The following is a 22228-nucleotide window of genomic DNA, read 5'->3' on the forward strand; positions in this document are numbered from 1 at the left end:
GCAGCATATAAATGTTAAAACAAAAAAAACATTAAAGGTTAATGCTACATTTTTAAGTGTGAATCCATCAGAGATGTCACTGTGCCCAGATTTTTTGTTAATAATTTTAATATTTATTGACATTTTACCAATTTCTTTTAAACAAATGTTATTGTATACCTCTCCTTTTATCATTTCATTTTTGTCATTTCTTATTGAAATTTTATTGAATGATTTTGTCAACATCTTGTGACTCAGGCCAGCACTGAGCCAATCAGGGCTGTTTGTTTTGAGCATGCACGTTCTGTGTTGTCATGGGTTTCAGTTGGTGCTCATGATGGAACATTGATAAATGTGACTAACTTCTAAACTGATGTGTAGAAGTCCTTCAGTTTAGAACTAGAGACACACAGCCACTCTACTCTGTAAAGTCTATTTGACTCACACATTTCTAATGTCTATTTCAAAATTTGTAAGCATTGTCAAAAATCGGCTGGAAAATGTATTATACACAATCTACTACATGCCTTTTGAAAGTTTTCTTTATCTTTTTTTTTTAAGTAAAATATCTTTTAGTTTAATTCTAAAAACATTCCCTTTTGTGCTACGACTTTTTGTGAAACTTTTCGCAGTTAAGTTTATTCTCTAAAACACGGGATTACTTTGCTGTAAGTGTTCTTTCAAATACTTAAGTAAAAGGTTATTGATGCTATGCATTTTAGACCACATGTCTGGTGTTAATTAGGATAACTGTTATATGTGTGACTATGTAAAATCATTTTTTTCTCCTGCGTAATCACTTGGCTATTTCCCATATAGCCGCAGATCTCTTCTGAAATCTGTTTTTCAAGCAGATTAAAGTTGTAGTAGTATTTCCACAGATCTGCGTCCAGGACAAGTCATACTAAAGTACCAATGAATGAAGTGAGAGCTCGTCATTAGGGATCGTTTTACTTCTGTCACAAGTTGCAGTTTTTGTTATAAGGGGGAAAATAAACTTTTTGTTTTGCTAGTCGGGCACAGTCACCCTGTAATCTCTGAGTAGGTCAGAACTGGAAAGTTGTGCCATGCATCACAGCTGGTCGAGCGAATTGCTAAGCGGCACTAGGACTGAATGGTGACGAAATAATTGAAAGCATGGGAGTTCTAAATTAATATATAATTGATATATGTGATGTTTTTAATTATGAATATCGCCTAAATTTAATGATCACTTAAAATTGAGTCAGATTAAGCATGGAGATAAATTCAAAATGCGGAAGTAAAAGACCGAATGACTTTTGGACCTGGGTGGACCTTACATCATGAAATGCGTAAAGGGAAAAAGATGTTTTCATTATGAATAAAAACATGAAACGGGCATAAAAACACAGAATACTATATTGCATTCACAACTGTCATAGGGATATGTCCCTACAAAGCTACATCTATATGCCCTTGGTGTAAATTTGTGACACATCATGCACAGCATGTTAGTGACACGACACAGAAACATTTGAGTACTAGCTTGTTCCTGAATTTGTAACTACAGCGTTTAAAAACTCTTAATGTCTCAAAAATAAAGATGCCATCAAGACAAGTACATATAAAGTTTAATGAAGTTTTAAAAAAAAAAAAGAAAAATAAAGAAAAACAATGGCATTGAAACATCAAAACACTTTTTGTTATATTTGATTTTCTTACAAAATAATTGCTACCATACTTACAGAAGTACCCTGTGCACAAACCCTGCCTATGAGATACAGTAGAAATGGTATCACTTTCAATACATCCAATACTCCGTGCATCTAAAGACTAGGTGCAATTATATTTACAAATGTCCCTTTTATTCCTGTGTGCGGATGTCTGCAGTTCATTGCATGTTTGTTGCTATGCTTCATGGCATTACATTCCCCTGGGATAAAGACCGGCTCATCTCAGTGTGGACGAAGTATGTTTTGAGCTCTCCTTTGCCTTTCACATTTATAATTCCTCTGCATGTGCACATGTAGCCTAATGTCTGCAAAATGCAACTCGTCTCTTCTGTAACCTGCAAACACACATACACATAAAGAAATGAAATGGGTTAATAATAATAATAATAACAACAACAATAACAATAAATTCATTTTACCTGTATTTTCCCCAGGACTCCTGTGCTGTCCATTCTGCTTGCTACATTCACTGTGTTGCCCCAAATGTCATACTGGGGCTTCTGAGCTCCAATCACTCCAGCAATCACAGGTCCATGATTAATACCTGCAGATATTGATATACAAGATATTGTAATATGGCAAATTTCATTAATGCTGTTAAATGTTTTTTAAATATTTATATAAATATATGTCCACATATATACAGTAGTCAACATTTGAAGTAGATCATAAAAGTTGTCCTAAGACAAGAATGGGTATTGTTTTTGGTTTTAGGACACCTTTTGATCTACTTCAAATGTAGACTACTATATATATATAAATATATATATATATATATATACATATACATACATACATACATACATACACACACACACACGTGGTCAGAATTGTTGGTAACCTTTGAAAAATATGATCAAAGGCAGCTGTCAAAATAAACCTGCATTATTAATCCTATTTATCTTTTATAAAAAAAAATATTAGATTTGGTCATTTTTAAGAGTAAAATATCTCTCCTTATATTTACAATTTTGAGCACACCAGGGTGATTATGGACATGGACATGATTATATGTATATATATAATCATTTACATTTTCACTCACCCACTCTGAGTTTGAAATCATTGAAGGAATGTTTATTGATGACATCAAGCTTCCCCACCAGTGCAAAGGCAAACTCCACCATGGTACCAATGTGCATGTACTGCCTGTCATGCTCCTATAAACACACAAAAAAATCTTTTATTCAAAAAACCCCCATCATGACCCCCATCATGTTACAAGAATGAAAAGAAAAACGATTCAAATAAATAAACAAATAATCTGGATAAAAACCGTATCTGATTCTCAATCTGATTCTGATTTGCATAATTTCACAGATGACCGATTGCATACATTACCTGTGTATATTCTGGTCCTGGAGTGGCATTGAGTCCAGTGGCCGCCATATATGTGCTTCCAATGGTCTTTATCTTCTCCACTCCACTAAACTTTGGCTTAGAGAGCAACTACACAGGAAAGAAAGCATAACCATTGCAGAGTTAACATCAAAGAAACCATCAAAACTGCTTTGTGAAAAATGACTGCAACATTTTTTTGATATAATAAGTGAAATTGCATGGGCGAATGCAATTCCATAGTAAGCAAACAGAATTTGCACGCTACAGTAAGTTCAAAGTACACTTCAATGGGATAAAATTTAAAGAGTAAAAAAGGAAACAACTTTTTCCCCCCCTTAAAAGTACCTGAAGAAGCAATACGTTACCTCATCAAAGTCTGCAATGATTTCGTTGAGTAGTCTGAGGCACTCAAGACCCTCCTTGTTTACATCTGATTCTGTGTAGAACTCTTTGAAGTCCGGGATAGAAGCAAACATCACACACACCAGGTCATATGATTGGTGATACAGATCCTGTCATTCACAGAAGAAAAGGCAGCTCAGCCATAAATACCCAAGGACTGACTTTCAAACAGTCAGCATTACTAAAAAGTTATAATCTCAAAGGAGTTTTCTTCAAAGCTATAATTTAGACGAAAACAGCTGTCAGTTGTCAAGCCAAGCATCTGAATTCAAGTTATTGTTAGATGTGCTTTTAGTCTCATTACCTAAAGAAAAAAAAAACAAAACTGGTTTGAAGTAAACCAGTACTGAGGTGTCAAGATATAATACAACATTGTATCGCAGAAGTCTTTTTTCCGGCTAACAGTATACAAATTGGGTAACTCTTTAACTTCTGTTTATTAGTTGCTTATTAGCATGCATATTAGTAGAGTATCTGCCATCGATTAGTGCTAATTAAGCACATATTAATGCATTATACTATGTAACCTTATTCTGCTTCCCTAATCCTTCCCAATATCTACAGTTAACAACTACCTTACTAACTATTAATAAGCGGCAAATTGATATTTTACTGAGGTAAAAGTCGTGGTTAACAGTTAACAAGTGTTTCCATATTTTGCAATACAGGATAAATCTTTAGTTCTTCTTTTCTTACCTCGTTCTTCCAGTTCCTGGCCAAAAAGTGCTCTGCTACATGGGCTGGCAAAACGTTTTCCAACAGCACACGATTAAGGTTCTCCATGGTTTCTATCTCCTCGCATTCTTTCTTGAACTTGTTCTTCCACAGGAAATCCAACCTACAGTAATATTCATTCTGTTACAAGAGGACACAGAGGTAAAGAGACTGGAGGTCACAGCGCTATTTCAGTTACAAACACGACAGAGCAAGTCCTATTGTCATCACACAACATGTGAACGCACACATTACAAATACACAATGCTTTTTTGCAGTTTTACTTCTGGTTTACTTCTTTACGTTCTGGTCAGATTTTTTTCTTTTTCACAGCTGCATTAGTTTGATTAAAGACACACGTTCACACGCACTTTATATATACTGAGAGCAAAAAATATTTCAAGTGAAGTGGAAAGCTTTTATATTTACAATTAAGATAAAGCTTATTTGTAAAATGTATTTAATGGATATCTTTATTTTATTACAGTATGAGCTACAGTACTGTAACTCGGCTTCAAAACATTACACTTACCTGTCTAGCTAGAACAAGCAGAGTGACGAAGAATATAAAGAGAGATACAGAACCCATAGTTTTCAAGTCTTTTAGTACTCCTGGCCTTGTTTCGATGAGAGAGAGAGAGAGAGAGAGAGAGAGAGAGAGAGCGAGAGAGAGAGAGAATACTTGTCAAAATCACAGCATTTTTTTAACAAATCATGTCATCTGTAGCCCAGGAAGGCTAGCAGACCATGTCCACCCCAGCTGTCAATTAGCAGGAAGTGTCCGTGCTGGTTCAGTGATTTATTTTCAACATCCATCTTTCTAGATCCATCTTTCCACTTTTCTAGAACAAAATGTGTAATCCTCAGGAAACTGTTGAGCATGAAGTGAATCCAGATTTTCTTTTGTTGTGCTAGTTTTGGTCATAAAACAGTTTTTGCATAAATTTTTTGACATTTATAAATCTTATGTTTTAATGTATACACAGTTAACTATGATTATCATATTAAAGCAGATTTGACTATCCTCTGTACACCATTATCTTACTTGTACTATGTGCTAAATAAATATTAAACATTATAAATATAGATATTTAATGTTAGAGCTACAACATTCATTATTGTCTGCAAAATACAGTACATGCTTAAAACTAAAAAAGTCTGCTTTAATGAGACCCTTAAATCAAATGAAAACAAATCTTAATTTTACAACATGCAGTGACATCTGGATCATTGTGTGCTTGGCACATTGTGGCAAGTTTGTGGAGAGCCGTTTTCTGTTCCAGCATGCACAAAATGAGATTCTAATGATTTACAAAGCATAGACCTGAAACCCACTGAGCATTTAAATGCTGACTGCAAAATTCATTTGTCTGAAAATCTACACAGCCATGTTACAATTGCCTTCCCAGAGGAATGTTGTTATATTTAGAAGTACAGGAAGGACCAAACCCATGTTAGTATATTGGCTCCTACAAAATTCTGGCCAGATAGTGTATATAACAAGTTCTCACCTATCCAGGATCTCTGTTTTATAGAGGAATCTACTATACTCGTCCAGCAGAGATGCATGCGTTTGAAGTATGATGACGCTGTAGAGCACCACGGCTGTTAGCATGATGAGCATCTTCAGCTCATAGTTGATCCTCAGGAACACCGAGCAGGAAATCAGGCCCAGAATGCAACTGTAGATGAAATACTAATTGCAGAAAACACAGAAAGCGTAAATAATGTGTTGTGAATTATGTTCTTACAAAACAATAGTGATAAGACACATGGATTAAAAAACAAAATCAGTTCCTATTCTCTATAGACTAAAAAGCTATGCGACTCGCCAATTAGGAACAGTTAATTATTGTTAAGAATTCAACGTAGGCCTAATATATAGCTTTAAAACATACAAGCGAATATAATATAATAAAGGAGGAAAAGACAATTACAAGTTACAAAGAAAAAGCACTTTCAGTATCTTGGAGTGCTAAGTATTAAACATTTACAGATAATCATTTTTATGTTTTTTTATAATCAACATTAATGCAATTTGATTATTACAGATGAAATCATAGACACCGGCAGCTTTAATAGACTGTTAATGTTTAACGTCTTGTTCTGAAAACATAATCAGGTACATTTAACTGCTCTGTGAGCTTTAGGGCAAACAAAGACAAAGTGCACATGAAAGTCTTTGTGCATCTAATACATACTGCATTGTTAATTGCAGAAATGAAAGCCAAAAATAACAGCGAGTGGATTTCAATTGCTTATTCTTTGCAATGAATCCATTTGTCTCTAGCACACACACGTGTGCCATATGCAGGAAAACATCAGAAGAACATTTTGATTTGATTTTATTATGATTAACTCACAGGAAGGTAAAATGTGTTGTTGTCCAGGTAAGATATGGGATGTCCATCAGGCTGAAGAAGTGTCTCATTTGATGCATTATAAACAGTATCTGCGGATGTTAGGTTGTCTTCTACAAAGAACTGCAAGAAATAACTCAAATATAATGATTTGATTTTTCTTTTAAAGAAGCGCTATTAACAATTATTGCACAATGACAGTCACATCAAGAAAGTTAAATCAAAGCGACGTGTTCTGTTCTTTAAATTACATACACGCACCATACAAGATTGAAATCGACAAATTAGTTTCCTGTTTGTTTACAAATAGTGACATATGTCGTAAGTGGAATGGCCAAATCTGGAAGCCAAACAGCCCACTGCAGCCAGGGCACAGATGGACACAAGTCTCTGCCAAGAAACTCCGCAATAACGCATGTCAGACTACTGCGGTCAAGGCCCCTAACGTAAAGCGCGTGATCCAATTATAGGGAGCATTTCAGTGTCTTATTTGTGAACGCATAAGCACAAAAGTATTCATTCGAAATTTCCTGGATCATCATGGTTGACATACCATATTGAAGACAGCCATGATCAGGATGAGGGCTGTGGTTGCCATGGTGAGGGTGATGCGTGGCCAGGGCTTGTTGGCGATGATTCCCGAGGATCTAAGGATCCAGAGCCAAGATGTGGAGGCTGTCTTATCGCAATGCTATTGTTGGTCAACACAAATAAAATAAATAAATAAACACATACATAAAAATCATAAAATTAAGCATAATTTGTTATTAGAAAATCATTTAAATACACAATGGAATACTGAATGATGTGGTTGGATGAATTGTATTATTGTGATATGCCTTGGGAAATCTGTATAACACTTCCTCATCAGACTGTTATCACAAGGTCGTGGTGGAGAATAAACACATGATTCACTTCATTTCACGCACCAGTTTTTTTTTCTTGCACATTTGGGAAATCTTACTGAGGTTGATGCTTTCGGGAAATGATAAATAAAGCTACCTAAGAGCTGAGTCGGAATAACTATATCTATATTAAACAAGCATGAGACCAAAAATGCACACGGTGAAATTTATGTCAGTACCTCTACAACGTCAACCTCTAAAATCTGTTATAACCTGTTACTTTTTTTATACTTTTTATACTATACGATGTATATATATTTGGGTTGTGACTGAAAAATGGGTAGGCGATTTGTTTACTGGGATACTGTGTGTTAAATGAATTAACCATACAAGCTTGAGAAGTTAGGATCATAAAATAAATGTATTTTTTTTTAAGTTTTAAAAGGAGGATAGAATGCTTCCTATATATTTTCTTCTTCGTATGTATGTATGTCTTCTATTTAAGACAAAAGAAAATAAAATTCAAACAGTTTACATTTATGTCCAAAGAGAATATGGCTGAAACACTGCTTTTCCCTTTGTGGACAAAAAGTGTGTTTAATTGTGCAGAAATTGCATGTTCAGTTAATGTTTTTTTTTTTCCATAGCCCATGGGTTTATTTGTCAGGAAAATATTAAATTGCGGGGCATGTCGACACTATGACATTTATGAATTAACTAGTGGTGAAAAGCTAATTTTGTCGAGGTAAAGGCAATGGCTTATGAAAGTCGAATGAAGGACTATATATATGCAATAAGTGTCAAAGGAATATGTATAATAAAAGAAACCATTTTCATCCATCTTACCCTGACTTTCTAAATCAATAATAGTAATAATAATCAAGCTCTCTTATGTAAGTTCAGCTAATTGCATTTAATACAAAATTGAATCACAATACAGTTTAATTTGAACAACATGTTCAAAACCATTACATTCAGCTTGCGCGGCAATTATTCTTTTTTTACTATAATATTATTTTTAAAAGTATACTGAAGTGTACCAAACAATAGCAGACATATGCGTGTCTTTCAAAAATATTTTACTATTGCTATTAATATTAACAAGAATCTAGTAAACATTCATTTAAACATTAACGGAAAGTAAATTAGTTATCTAAATTAAACAAGCTTGCCTGATGAAGACCTCAGGGTCAAAACTCTGTGTTTATTTTAATAAATTGATCTTTGCGGGAACAGCAGGTGCAGCGTGTTTACTTACAGTGAAGTGTTTCATTTGATTCTGGATGTGCACGTATTATTATTATCATTTCTGCCGAACATAACTAATAGCAATATACTGTAATGTACATTGTGTTCAACGAAACTAAATCATTTAGTAAATAATCACTATTCCCATTAGTACTTACCAAGAAATGCCCAATGAAGCAAATGAGCAGAATCACAGACAGAATTAAGAAAGACATTCCAAATGATATTCCCAATATTGCAGTTCTGAAATAGACAGAAAGCACATGGTGTCTAAAATTACAAATGACAGAAAGTGAGAACAGGCTCACAAATTTATCCCTGGCATTCTCCAACTCAAATTCAACATATTCATCAGCTCCAGTTCACTACGGTGAAGACTTAAATAAACACCTTTTGTAACAAAGATAAACATAAGTCAGTGGAAGTTAATAATTCTATGTTAAATACAATATTTCTGTGCGGATACAGATGCATGGCAGTTTCTGGTTATGCATTTTGAAACAGGTACAGAATATGAACAAACTTACTTTGGCAGAACCAGGATCTGCACAATAAAAATGCAGAAGAATATCAAGCAGGCACAGGTGATGTAATATTTGAAGGCTGGCAGGGTCGTTGATCTATACTGCAGGAGAGGACACAATTTTCTCATACAGAATCTAACTTTCTTCTTTAATGTAGTTAGTTTCATTCGGTCTTATCGTGGATGACAACAAACAGGTTTACGTTTCAATTATTGACACGGGATGTATTATTAAAAAAGCAATGAATGTTTAAATTAACATAAGCTTACAAAGTATCAGCACTTACCTCTTTTTCTAATGTTTTATTGTGGAAAAACAAAGATATTCTCTGAATGTCCTCCGACTTGAGCCATTGTCTATGGAAATAAAAAGACACTCACTCGCATAGATAAAATCAACCAACAGAGAATTGGAACATTAAACATCATGGGTAAATAAAGCAGAGATATGAGATGACCTACTTTTGAGAATTGATGCCATCAAAAGTTCGAATCATCCTTTCATTGAGCTCCTCCTCAAAACGCTTCTTTTGAGATTTTGTTCTGAGGAGAACACTGACATATTAATGACTCTATCTAGGCATTGCATTCGTAAACATACATATATTTAGTAATATGGAATATGTTTATTACAAATAGGTCAAAACTAGAACCATGGGATTTAGAACAGATTAAATATGTCACATACTGTAGCATAGCTGCCCTTTAGTAGGCTAAATAAATGTTAGTGTTGGAAAAGATACAGAAGTTAAAACACCTCTCTGAACGCCTCTGAAAGTGGTACTGGCCCATGGGGACATCCTGTTAATAAGAAAAGTAGGTGGAGAATAATTTTTAGCAGTAGTGGCATCTCAAACAAATAAAAGCCACAAGAACAAAAGCTGTTTTTATATGTTTTTGTAACAGTTTTTAAAAATACATTTGTATATATTTATATTTGTATTTGTATATATATATTATATTGTTAACATCTCAAAAACAGATAAAACTGTTTATATACGTTTTGTAAAAAAAGTATTAAAATACATTTTCATTTATTTATATAGACGTAACAAGTATTGACAGATTTTAGGATGGAAATACATGTACATGACTTATGTATAGGACATATTAAACATATATGAACACATATTTGTATTATCTAGATATATGTGGTAATATATATACAATTACAGTTTCTAATACTCTAGGTTTCACATGTGTTTTTTTACATAATGTGACAATCTATTATAAATATGGAAATATGATATACATTTACATATGGGACTGGTGTCTCTTGAACTGTAAACGGGATCAAAATCTGATAAATACAATTACTAAATATAACTAAATATATAATTGTGCATAGTTTAGAATATTATTTGTATCTATTTATTTAACATCAAAAACAGATTTACTTCTATATATTTATTTTTACCAAAATATATATTTTTTTATATTAAATACATTTTGTAAAAACAATAATTTAAGGACATTTTGTACATTAATCAGTTTAACTTCTCAAGTTATACTTTTCCATCTCTACTCAAAATTCTGGGCCCTATAAAAGGAGAGAGAAGAAGAAGTAGTGGACAGTTGAGAACTGCTACTGTAGAGTATAGGAAAGCTCACAGCGGTGTTGATTTTTCCATTCTCATTGGTCATGCTGTCTCTGTGGTGAAGGTTTGCGAAAGGTTTGGCTGCACCCCATGACTCCAGGTATCTGGTCATCCTCACTGAAGCTCTCATTTTAGCCCCATCTATGGTGTGTCTGGGTCTGTAGTGGTGCTGAGGGCTTTTTCTTTCTGCCTAAAAAAACAGAACAAATTTCACTAAACCTACTCAGATGCATTTAGTATGTGCCTTGGATAGCTTCGCAACATGATTTTGAAACGACAGCAGCATCTGCAATAGCAGCTAAGTTTTGAAAGAAAGCTTTTGACTTGAAGGAAACAAAACGGACTGTTTATTTGTTCTTCATACCTTTGGGTTGATCACTAAGAAGGTTACATCTCCGTGCTCTTTTAGATAAGGATCACGCTCCTGGCCATCTCCGTCTTCAACCTTATATGCCCCATTCAAGTGCTCAAGAGTCACTGAGGTGATGTGGACTCGTCTATTCATCAAGAACTTGCAATTACTATCGTTTTTCTCACCAGATTGTCAACAATTTCACATCTTCTACAAACTGAAAATGCATATCATAATTATGAGTAGCTTTAATTAAAAAACAAAACAAACAATAAAAGAAAAGAAAAAAAAACTAATGGCTTACCCAGGCACACCACCTGCTTCCATGTGATTGGCTAAAGTCACATCATGTGACCAGACATCATATTGCCATTTCTGAAGGCCAATCACACCACATAGAACGTTTCCAGAGTGAACACCAACTCGCATATTAATGTCCACTCCCGTGGCGTCTCTCACTTTCCTATACAGAAAAGAAAGAAAAAAGAAATAACAACACATCCCATCACACATCGATTTAACCTTATACTGCAACACGATTAGAAACACATTGAGACAAGAGACATGGCTTTGCCCTTTTAAAAGGCATGACCTTTGAATGTTGTTTTTGTCACTCCAATTCACAAGTTGCAAGAGATGCATCAAATGTGGTGAGCATGACCCCGTTGAAAATTATTCATTTACTCATCCTGTTGTTCCAAAATGTAACTTTCTTTCTTCGTTAGAGCGCAAAGATAAGATGCTTAACACCATGTCATAGCTGCTCTTTCCAAAGTTCCAAAAAGCACAACAAAAATCTAGGTAGTGTGTACATTATATTACATGTCAGTCATACGGTTGCATTTTGTAGGGACAGAGTATTTTCATTTTTTAATTTTGTGTGAATTATTCATTTTATAAAATGGTGCTAATCTGTACAATATTTTTTGGCACTGGATTTCTGTGAACATTGATTAATTCAACTTGATTCTTAGAACATTGGTCTAATCAAACAAATCCAATCAAACACACCTGAGCGTGCTAATCGGTGTGTCTTCGGGATCATTAGTAAATCACAGGTAGGTGAGTTTTATCAGGGTTGAGCTAAACTCTGCAGCGCACTGGATCTCCAGGGTAGGATTTGAGAAACCCTGGTATAGCGTTTTCATAGAATTTTCATAAAATGCGCTTGGTTGATAATACATTATTCTATGGCACTGTAATTCTAACGAGCTTCCTTGCAATCCTTTAACTGGAATTCACAGCATGACAATTTGCCAGCAACTACTAATGAGAGATTTGATTCATCCAGGTTTCTGCAGAACAGGTAGAGATAATAGAAAGACAGCTCTCTCGTCTAGACTCAGCACCAGTCATTTTACCCAGTCTGACCTCTGAGGCCTCCGACTCATTATCGGGATGGCCAGGTATCATGTCCTTCACAGCAGCACTGGGCCGAGACCAATCAGCCCCTCTGAGCGGAGGATTATAGGACTGGAATAGAAGCTTTGCTGCTGGACTGACTCTGCCTAAATTCTATCATAGAAATAGAGCACACAGTCTGCTTAAATCCTGGTCTATTTATTGTATAATAAAATGCTTTTAATTTCATGCAAACTGAAGCTACATGTACAATGTACAATGAGTTAAATTATGTACGTCTATTCTCCTGTGGTAATGTGTAATAAAGCCAGATGTTCACAGTGTTGTTCTTTAGAGACAATGCATGAACAGGTCTGCAAAATATATAATAATTATGAACCTCGGACAGATGTTTTTCAAGCTAATGTGGGGCTGAACTTACTTAATAGCTTCAAGCACATGTCAAGACCCATCTTCACACAGTTTTTGGCATGATTTGGCAAGAACTCTGGGAGGCCAGATACACAGTAATAACAGTCCCCTAAAATTTTTATTCTCATACATTCATTTTCCTGAAACACACAGAAAGAATGTCAACAGCCAGAAAAAAATCCAAACCAGAAGGTGTATATCGATAAAGTGCAAGTCAGTAACTGGACTAGGAGATCCAGCTTACCTTAGCAATCTGGTCAAATTTGCCAAATAGCTCATTCAACATATGCACCAGCTCTCCAGGTGAGCAATCGCTGGCTGCGCGGTAAATCCAACAATGTCAGCATACAAAATACTGTAAGAGCACACAAATTTGCATGGGTGACTCAGGAATGGAAAAAGATGGTTTATTTAGATTTTATTTATGCATGTGTCACTGTTTAATTGCTTTGGACTTATTGTATTTCTCATGCAGCAGAATAATAGAACAATGCTAATACCAATGTTCCTCTCAGACCATAACAGAATGAACCACCACGAGAAAAGCACCTCAGAATATTGTGTTTCTCAATATGTCTGCTTGTCTGAACGTGTGACACTTCATGTGACATAACTATTTAGTATTCTTTTAAATCTCTGACCTTTTCATTTCTGTGCATTACAGAAAATATTTCCTGCTAATGCTGCTGTGTCACAGGGAATAAAAACCCTGGCACTCCAAAATATTATGTTAATATAATATTTATAAATAAGGGTTAGGGGTTCGTTAAGGGTTAGTTCACCCCAAAATAAGACCTTTGTTCATCTTTGGAACACAAATTGACCATCTGACCATCCATTAGACAGCAACACAACCGGAATGATTCAGGACCAAAAACGTAGGAAATACATAAGTAAAACAGGATGTGACATCAGTAGCCGAGTTTTTATGACACTATGAGAATACTTTTTTTGCAGAAAGAAAACAAAATAACAATTTCCCATCATTCTTTTACCTTGAGTTACATCTTCCACCATTTTAAAGAGTTTCACAACGCAGACGCATGCTTTCCCCTAAGCATAAACACAGACAGATTACATTCATGCGCATGCTTTCTCCCACGGATGTAAACAAGGCTGACTATGTCAAATAAATTAAAGTGTTCGTATGCATTGTTTTGTGAGACTCTACAAAAGTATTCTTGTAGCGTCGCAAAACTGTTCAGCCACCGATGTCACATTGACTGTTTTATCGATGTATGTGGGAACATTTCAGTCGCGTTGTGTTGCTGACATGAGGGTGAGTAATTAATTAAATCATTTTTATTTCGGGGTGAACTTTAAGTCCTTTAAGTTACTTCACTGGACGTCACATTAGGCGACTACATTGTCACAACCAATCCAAACGAGAGGAATGCAACTTATCCACTCATTGTTCTCAGCAACAAAACACCAAAAGTTAAAAGCTCAAAACTAATTACAGTTTTTTATTAATGCCTCTCCCCCTGGAAATTTAAATTTTCTATTTACATTATCAACACACCTGACATTGGTGTGACGTTGTACATATAAATTATGGAAGTTGTTGGTGTTTTCCACCTGACCAAACTTTGGCCCCTGTAGTCTCTGTATGATTTCAGCTTTCATCACTCGGGCAATGTGAGCAGGAAGCAGAGACAGCAACAGACGTTCCTGTAGCAAAAACACACCACAACAGGGAATGAGATAATTATATCTCGCATACACACTTCTCTGCCTTGTCTCTTTGATATGCAGCGTGAGATTTGAGTCTGATATAAAAGCTTCTGTTACCTAAAAGAACTGCACACGGTCTTCTGAACAAAAAATTGCAAAGAAATAAAGAAACGCATCCACTGTATCATTTACATGCTCTTTTCCAAAATCTGGAGAGCATTCAAAGGGACCATAAAAGACTGTTCCTAATATGAAGACTATTCTTAAGGCTAAGTAGCTTTACTATGACTGATTAGAAGTTTTAGTCAGGTTTTGTAAATAAATAAAAGAATATATGAAACAGTCAGCCAACTGTGAGGCTTAATCACAGTAATGATATTGCCATAGGGTCAGCTACCTAAACTGTAAAACACGATAATGAAATATCTAATCTAAATTATATTTAATAGTATCTAATTTAATCCCTAAAAGGTAAATAAAATACTTAAATATAAAAATAGTTTTATTGATAAAATTACTATATTCATGGATACTAAACAGTATTCTTCTATTTGATTAAAAGTGATTAAAGATCAGGTAGATTTACCTTTTTTTTTTTTTTTTTTTTTTTTTTTGGACTTAGTATCTATAATAAATGGGAAATTCTTTTAGAACATCACATTACAAATTAATATTATGCAAGACCAAATCTGCAGGTGGTTAATCTGCATTTAAGCATCACAGAAAAGTCCTGCTGCACATTAGTTCTGCTATATTAGCCTTTCCTTACTGGAGCTCTTCGAGCAAATTATACCTTAGCTCACATTTTTCACAGGTGTTGTGAAAATCCATAAGTCAACCGCTTCTGTAATGTGATATTCTTCCAGGATTATAATATAATTGGGTTACAGCGGGCTATTGTGAAAAGGTAAAACTAAGTTCATTGCTTTCAGTTTTAGATTTTTGTAAGATTTCCTACAAGGCATAAAGTGTGAATGAGTTTAATTAGATCTAACAGGGATGGTCTGCAGGGTCATTATGAAAGCCTATGATAGCTTGACTCTGTGCTACATGCAAGAGAAGGTTGATTGCCCAGTAGGTCTGGTACATTTCCCTAATCAACCATAATGAACTTATAAAAATCATTTTACAATCCTGATAATTTTATTAGCATCTACATAAAAGCCATATGCATTAATTTAAGCTGTGACAAATGCATCATTATCCTTTTTTCCACTAATTAATGTACTATACAATGAACGTAGGATCTACTGCAGTAACAACAACAGCAAAAAACTGTACAATGTCGCAGTGGTAGCTGTGACCACTGAGCTATGGAAAGCACAATTCATCACCCGTAGCCTGAGAGGATATTCTTAAGAGGTTAATCCAGAGGAAAGCAGAGAGGCAATGTTTGACCTCCCGCAGAGCATATAGTCTGATGGAAGACAGCCAATATGCCAGCGGGCTTCAGACTTCACAGAGACAGCAGTGGGCTTCAGTCACACCATCTGCCTTTGTGGTCATGTCTAACCTGGGAGCTGAGAACTAGCATCACAGAAGCGTCCTGGTTTCCACCCATTAGTTATTGGGCTAAGAATAGGAGACAGTAAAGTTTAGCAGTATCTCAAAAGGGAGCCACTGAAAACTTAATGTCAAACTTAAAGTAAAGTAATAATGGCTGAGAGTCTAGGCAAAAATGAAATTCACTAAAATTGTGTTTTCTATTATAGTTAAGAATCAGTAAATATTCAATTCATCATTTATAAAGCGTCGCTACATTACAAGTACATTTAGTCATTTAGGAGACGCTTTTATCCAAAGCAACTAACAAATGAGGACAACGGAAGCAATATTATTAGCTCTGCACCCTTTCACCTAAATTCATTATTTTAGACTTATGTGCCCTCTAGACATGTATTGTGCCATCCCAAAGAGGCTCAAAATCACTTTCACTGACTTTTAAATTAAATATTCCCTCCTGGTGGAATAAAACACATCTCTTCCATCTTTATGTGACCCTCCAACTCTAACTCTCTCTATTCAAAGTCTATTATTAAAAACACTAGCTTCTATTATTTTTCTATTCTGTCTATTAAACAAAACAAAATGTAATATAATAATAAATAACAATCAAAAAATTAATAAAACCTATGTTAAGCTAACTTTTTTATAGCACTTGCATATCATTGCTCTTTTGTAGATTTTAATTGCTTTTATTGTCCTCATTTGTAAGTTGCTTTGAATAAAAGCCTGACCTGTTGAAAAGAGGGCTTCATCCCTCCCAGGGTGGTGGAGCTTTTCTCACTAGAAATATAGCACATAGTTTTAGTGTTCATACTTGACTAACTGGGGCCCAGGTCAGGAAGCAGACAGACTGGCTAAACCAACCGTCTGCCAACCATCTCACGTCACAGAAGTCAGCTAATTCTCAGCACATAGAGACACTTTCACCTAGAAATCACACTAGAGTCTGTGTCTGTTCCCAAAACTACAAAATACAAAGAACGTCAATCAATCAATCAATCATTTTTATTTATATAGCGCTTTTAACAACACAGGTTGCATCAAAGCACTGTACAGTATAATGACAGGGATGTATAATGACGTCCAAACCAATTAAAAGATAACAATTGAATTGATGTTCAACAAATAAAAATAGATATAATATAGATATATAAATGATAAAGCTTGGTTTACTGAATATAAATAACTTTCTACAAAAGCACTTTTTGTAAATGATATGATCACTGATCATAAACTAGATGTGCTTTGTTTGACAGTAACATGGTCAAGGCTGGCTGCAAATAAAGTCTTAATTGTTGGTGTTTTTAATATGCATTTATAGACATTATAAACTTTATTGGGGTTAGACAACACATGCCAAGACCTACTCACTGTTGAAATCATACTCTAGGCGTAATACTACATGGGATTTATGTTAATGGTGTTGATATTCTGTAGCAAAGTGAAGATATCTCATGATCTATTTTTGTGTATATTCCATATAGTTAAAGTTGTAAATTGAACTCCTTTGTTACAAATATGTTAGAACCATCACCTCTACAACAAAAGACTATTTTGTAAGTAATCTTTCTGACTTATATAAGTCCTGAGCATATCCAATAGACAACTTTGATGATGTAACAGAAACTATGGACTCTCAGATACGGTTGCTCATTTACTCTTAAGGAAGATTATGGAAAAGAGTTTGCCACTCGCACCTTTAAGACAGCAGCTTGGAAAATGGCATACAACTAAAGGAAAATAAAAGGTATTTCTGTATTGCTTGATGAGAAAAATACTCTCTCTTACAGAAAAGCCTTAAAACCGCTATATCTGATTACCTTATGTCTCTTTTAAAAGAAAACCAGCACATGCCCAATTATTTATTTACTACAGTGGCTAAATTTACAAAAGATTGAGCTTCAGCACGTACAGACATTACCCAGCAGCACAGTAATAACTGAATGACTTTATGAATGACTTTACTTCTAAGATCAAATAAATTTCGGATAAAAATTATAACCATGCAGCGGTCAGCCAAAGTATCTCATTAGATATTCATTAGATGGAACAATTACACTCATTCTCTTCTATTGAAATAAATAATCATAGTCTTAAACCAATAGCCTGTATGTGAGACCCTATTCCATTCAAACTTCTAGAAGTTATAAGTCCTCTTTGAATATTCTTAACTACTAACTGTCATTAGGATATGTCCCAAAAACCTTTAAACTTGCTGTTATTAAGCATCTCACTTAAAAAAAAAAACTTGATCCCAAATAAAAAATTATTTACAGACCAATTTCGAATCTCCCTTTCTGTGAAATATGCTAGAAAAGGTAGTATCATCACAACTTCCTTCTTAGAGTTCTTCTTCCTTCTCAATGTTCCTTCTTAAAATGATATCTTTTAGGATTTCCAGTCAGGATTTAGACTAACCTGCTACTGATTGTGGTTGTATTTCTGTAGTAGTGGCACTGGATCTGTATTTTAAAACACTAGAAAATTATGTTGGCATTAGAGACAGTGCATTTACATGGTTTAAATCATATTTACTTGCCTGCCATCAATTTGTGACAGTGAAAGAAGAGGTCTCATTCCAATCACAAGTGCAATATAGAGTACCCCAAGGCTAAGTACTAGGACTTACTTTTCAAACTTTCCATGTTACATGTTGGGAGATATCTGTCACGGCGTGGTTCAGGGAGTAGGAGGACTCGGCGAGAATATAATCTTAATAGTTTTTAATCGTACACAAAGGAGGAAATAACACTGATACAGGCAGGCAGGCAAAGAATATACCCACACTTAACTACAATGAGCTATGATGAAGACCGGACGATCAACACTGAACAAACGGGAACTTACATTGGGGAGACATAATGACATAATTAACAAGACACAGCTGAAGACAATAAAATAATAAACAGGAAGTAGGTCACATAGAGCACGTGGGACATGAAAACAACAACAGAAGAGTCCAGATACATGACATTACACCCCTCCTGGAACGTGGCGACTGAAAACAGAAATGAGAAAATGAAATCTTGGAAGGAGGTCCTGGTGGAGGACGGGGCCCCAGGAGAGGGTTGGCAAACAGAGTCCAGAGGAACAGACGGAGGGAGGAGTCAGGGAACAGACAGGAGGAATCCAGAGCAGGAGGAGATCCATTGGATCCAGAGCACAGCCCTGAAGATCCACAGTGGAGCCAACAGAGGAGGAGCCATGGAGGAGAAATGGCTGTCGACTCCATGGGGCTGACCGACGGCAGTGGAGCAGGTAGTGGAGGAGCCAGAGATGGAGACGGAGATCCAGGGTGACTGAGAGAGCCAGAGGTGAGGGATCCTCTACCCACAATGGTGATGGTGACTGGCAGACCCGCGACAAGCCCTAGCGTCATAGGGTGAGCTGAGGGTGAGCGTCAGGGCTGCTGGGAGACATCGGTGGTGGCTGGATAGTGTGGGAGGGTGGGAAGACTTTGTGCCGGATTCCAGGAGGGCACGTTTGAGGAGCAGACTCTGGAGGGTGCGCTGGCTGCGTGGGCACTGGAGGAAGTGCTGGAGGCGCAACACTGGAGGGCCCCCTTTGGGGAACAGTCTCTTGAGGGTGCTCCACTCCTCGCTCGCTGTTCTCTGCATTATCTACCATGGTGTGCTCTCTTGCCGCTCACGCACCTGGTCTGACAATGTCGGCTCAGGTTGCATGGCGATCCCTGGCTCTGTCACTCCTTCTGGCAATGGCTCGGTGGTTGCGGCTGACTCCGTCAGCGGTGGGCACTGGCTGTGCCTCCGCGTCGCCATGAAGTGGTGGGCTGGGCTCTGGATCTGGAGTGGGGCTGGTGTGGCTGTCCTCGGCTGAACCATTACTGGCGATTTAAACAACACCAGCACCCACTCGATGTGCGCAGCAACATTTTCTTGAGGACCATTCCTGGACAGCTTAGCTTGCGAGGAGGTGTTCAGTCCACAGAAGTAAATAGCGCACAGAAAGCTGTCTGGGTACTGGGAGTTGTTGTCGAGGAACACAAAGTCATCTGTGTGGTCCTCAAGAGAGCAATCTCCCTGCTCCAGCAGGAGGATGAGGAAATTAGGGGCATTCATAGGAAAAACAAAATAAAACGAAAGGGGGAACACACACCGCTATTAACTGTTTAAGGTCCGGTCTTCTGTCACAGTGTGATTCAGGGAGAAGGAGGACTCGACGAGAATATAATCTTAATAGTTTTTAATCTGACACAAAGGAGCAAATAACACTGCTACAGGCAGGCAGGCAGGCAAACAGAAAGAATATACCCACACTTAACTACAATGAGCTATGATGAAGACTGGACGATGAACACTGAAGGAACAGGAACTTATATTGGTGAGACATAAATGACACAGAAAGTAGGTCACATAGAGCATGTGGGGCATGAAAACAACAACAGAAGAGTCCAGATACATGACAATATCAGGAGACACAGTGTTAGCTTTCATTGTTATGCTGATGATACCCAAATTAATAATATATACAAATTTTGACCTATGCTCTCAATATCAAATGCACTGGCCTACCATTGGTATAGTCACTATAGTTGCATAAAGTTCAACTTATGTTGCATCACTAGTGCCCATTGTGACACCAGAAACCATTCCAAAAAAATTGTCATTCTCAGTATCTGCAGTTCTATCTCAGATCTAACATTTGTGGCCGATATAATATTACAATACACTTGTATGACATGACAAAACTGACCTTTAAATACTTTGAAAACATGACTCACTGTCAAAAGAGTTAAAATTCTATCATCACACTTCAGGTTCACTTTACAAAAGAAGCCATATTAGCTTCTGTACAATCAAATATACTGCACTTTCAAATTTCTAAAAACATTTGCAAAACCATGTATGTACATTAAACAAACATGAAGTTTGTCTGATACATCTAGGGGGTTGAGGAATTATTAGTTTTACACTAATCTTATCTAGTTCTTTCTATTCTTTCAGCAAACTGGCACACACCACAAAAGCTTTCCAGTGTTCCATGACTAGATGCAATTCACTCCTCAGTTCACCAGTGTTAAGTTACCTTGAGCATTAAGTGTTTTGCCAAAGGAAACATAAGATATCTCTGCTTTTGCAGATCTTTCAACTTTAGCTACAGACCAGCTGAAAGATCATGACTTCAGAACTGATAGATAGTATAGCAAGACTGATACATAACCTGTTGTCGCTTCTCAAACTCCAGTTTGATGGGTGATTTTATACAGTTGCAGGTGTCTTGATATGTCTGCTTTAGCGCCAGTTCCATCAGATGCTTATGGTATGCTCCTGCCAGGTTCCCACATATGAAAATTATGATATTTGCCAGAATCTAGAGAAATCAAACAAATTTAAGTGAACAATAAAGCCTATGATACAGTATATAGGATTAAACCATAAGAATTAAAAAATCTGTACTGTTTTTGTACCAAAAGAAAGTAAAAAAAAACTAGAAAAAGGTCAGACTTCCTTTGCTTTCACACTTTAGACATGTTTACATTAAATTAAGTTAATATCATTTATCATTTCTGATGCAATGTATGTATGATATAATCTGTATTTAAAAATAATGAATCCCAAAAAGAACAAATGTCAGACATTACTGTACACAAAAATGTTTGAAGAAAGTTTGCATAAAAAGTAATACATTTCTACAGTATTTCACAATAACCATGTACTTTTTCAACAGTGGAGCAGAATTGTGCATGGATCACTTATCATACAACAGTACAGCTCAGTTTTCCATTTCTTTCTCAAAAGTACTTGGAGAATGATTTATGACAAGAGCTATGCAAACCCAATCAAATGTTCAAGCAGGAGGAGAATTTGGTTATTGTAGTCAGTATTAGCAGGAGAAAGAAGTACTTAAGTCCCCAATTCCTAATATTAGCTTTCACACCTCTTTCTTACTTTTCTTTCACATTCTCTCGCTCAATTACCATCCCAGTGTTGAAAAGCAGTGTCTCGTATTACTTTCTGTTCCTTATATATACACACACTATATTAGCAAAAGTTTTCGCTCATCTGCCTTGACTTGCATATGAACTTAAGTGACATCCCATTCCTAATCCACAGGGTTCAATATGACATCAGTCCACCCTTTGCAGCTATAACAACTCTTCTGGGAAGGCTGTCCACAAGGTTTAGGAGTGTGTTTATGGGAATTTTTGCCCATTCTTCCAGAAGCGCATTTGTGAGGTCACACACTGATGTTGGACGA

General features: G+C 36.1%; 1 pseudogene; it reads right to left on the reverse strand.

Moving 5' to 3' along the window:
- Positions 1-1792: 1792 nt before the first annotated feature.
- On the reverse strand, positions 1793-21500 carry LOC122360818 (annotated as a pseudogene).
- Between the last annotated feature and the right edge of the window lie 728 nt (positions 21501-22228).

This window comes from Puntigrus tetrazona, chromosome 16 (assembly GCF_018831695.1).
Source record: "Puntigrus tetrazona isolate hp1 chromosome 16, ASM1883169v1, whole genome shotgun sequence".
Classification (NCBI taxonomy): domain Eukaryota; kingdom Metazoa; phylum Chordata; class Actinopteri; order Cypriniformes; family Cyprinidae; genus Puntigrus; species Puntigrus tetrazona.